This window comes from Vitis riparia, unplaced genomic scaffold (genome assembly GCF_004353265.1).
Source record: "Vitis riparia cultivar Riparia Gloire de Montpellier isolate 1030 unplaced genomic scaffold, EGFV_Vit.rip_1.0 scaffold434_pilon_pilon, whole genome shotgun sequence".
Taxonomy (NCBI): domain Eukaryota; kingdom Viridiplantae; phylum Streptophyta; class Magnoliopsida; order Vitales; family Vitaceae; genus Vitis; species Vitis riparia.
In genome coordinates, this window is record NW_023269677.1 from 281,679 (window position 1) to 284,307 (window position 2,629).

The following is a 2,629-nucleotide window of genomic DNA, read 5'->3' on the forward strand; positions in this document are numbered from 1 at the left end:
TAACATCCATACTTTGAGACACTTAAAAGGTTTTAGCCTCTCATCCTTGGGGATTTCATCCACCAAGGATGTTTGGCTACTAAGAAAATAGAAATGGGGAAGAACCGGAGAAGAGAGAAAAACAAAGCTTTATATATTTCTCTATTAATGGGTATATGTTTTACAACGGATGCAAGGGAATATATATAGAGAAGCTTTTCCATCCTTCCTAGCTAAGAAATCTTATGATTGGTGGATTACAAGGAGAAGAATTGAAATTTATTCAAAAATATCTAAAAGAAAAGATCTCATGTGGAGTTGGCAGAAACAGGGGAAAAGTCGCACCACGCAAGGGGTGTGCGAAATTTTCGCACACCTGAAGGGGGTGTGCGAAACTCGCACACCATTCGCACACCTGGAGCAGTTGTCTTCCAAAGGTCATAACTTCCTCGTTTCAGCTCCAAATCATACACGGTTTAAAGCGTTGGATTCTTGACTTCCTGATCTTTGAAATGGTATATAGTATGTAGAAAATGGACTTCGGGAAGTGCTCCAAAAGTGCCAAAGAAGACTGCGGCTTCTGTCCTCTGTTTTCCTCTTTGCTTCTCTTTGCTTCTCTCCTTTGCTTTTCTTTGCTTCTCTCCTTTTGTTGGCTTGCTTTGGTGTAGCTAAAAGCTTGCTTTAACTTGTCCAAGTAGCTCCTCCATCATTTGGCATGCTTGAATTGATTCATAAGCTGATATAAACATGTAAACTTGCCACAAAATGGTTAAAACCAATTACTAAGGACCTTAATGAATTAATTGGGTTAAATGAATATGATTACTACCCAAAGGTGCTTAAAACCATTATAATTAGGTCTACAAAATAGCACTTTTTGGTAGTAATCAGAACCCATGGATGTCTATTAGTTATCTCTTATGGGCCATTGAAAGATGATTCATAGTAAGAGGTCTTTAGTGTTTGAAACCATTAATGGGAAGCAACTACAATTTTTCATGGACCAGTGGGATGAAATCCTGGTTGCTAAATACACACCAGTTCGGGAGATAACCATTCTTTATGTTATTATCCCCAATGTGAGGAAAAGATCCGGAATCTTCCCCTTTTGTCTAAGGAACCTGAACCTAGTGACCTAAAACTCCAAGAAACCATTTCTTTGTAATTAATCCCAGTTACTATTTGTTGTTAACTTAAAACAACCTTTTTCAACTAAAATTATGTTTTCTTTTAAAGCTAACTCATAAAAGAAAAACCACTATTTCAGTACTTTAAATAATATCACTCGTAATATGAAAACTCATCCCTATGGACGATCTTATAACCATTATACTATGCTAGCTATGCTACCTTAATAGGTGAATAAGGTTTATAAATTTTGTTGGTAACTCCCGTCTAAGGACTATATTACACCAATTGGGGATGAATCAACTAAGTTGTTCATAACATCTAAAGCCCGGACCTCATGAACTAGAGTCTTTCATGTCAACCACTACCTAGAGTCATTCATTGCATCTAGGTACCTAAGCTCATGACCCAAAGTTGTTCACGTTATCCATAGCTCTAAGTTGCTCATAGAATCTGGAGTCCTAAGCTCATGACTCAAAGTCTTTCATGTCATTGATAGCCTTGAGTTGTTTACAGCATCTAAATCCTTAAGCTCATGACTGAGAGTCATTCTTGTCAACCACAACTAAGAGCTATTCATAGCATATAGAGTCGTGAGCTTAAGACCAAGAGTGGCTCAAGTCATCCACAATCTTGAGCTGTTCATAGCATCTAGAGCTCTAAGCTCATGACCTGGAGTCTTTCATGTCAACCACAACCCAACATTATTCATTGGATCTAGGGCTCTGAGCTCACGACCCAGTGTCATTCATATCATCCACAACACTAAGATGTTCATAGAATATAGACCCTAGATTTCATGACCCAGAGTCTTTCATGTCATCGATAGACTTGAGTTGTTCATAGAACTAGAGCCTTGAGTTCATAACCTAGAGTCTTTCATGTTATCGAGAGCCCTGAGCTACTTATAAAATCTAGAGCCTTAAGCTCAAGACCTAGAGTTGTTCATGTCAACCACAACCTAGAGGTGTTCATAGCATCTTCAGCCCTGGGTTCATAACCCAGAGAGGCTCATGTTATTGATAACTCTGAGTTGTTCATAGCATCTGAAGCCCTTAACTCATGACCTAGGGTAGTTCATGTCAACAATATCCTAGAGCTATTCATAGCATCTAAAGCCGTGAGCTCCAGACCGAAAGTGATTCATGTCATCCATAACCCTAAGGTGTTCATAGCATCTAGAGCTTTGAGCTTATGACCTAGTGTTTTTCACGTCAACCGCAACCTAGAGCTATTTATTGCATTTAGGGCACTATGTCACAACCCAATCATTGAGCTTATTACTAGGAGGAGCTCATGTCATCCATATCCTTGAGTTGTTCATAGCATTTAGAGCCTTAAGATCACCACCCAGAGTAGCTCATGTCATCTACAACCTTTAGCTATTCATAACATTAAGAGCCTTAACTTCACGACCTGAAGTCTTTCATGTCATCAATAGCCTTGAGTTATTCATAGCATCAAGAGCCCTGAGCTCATGACCTAGAGTTGTTCATGTCTACCATAACGCAAAGTTGTCCAT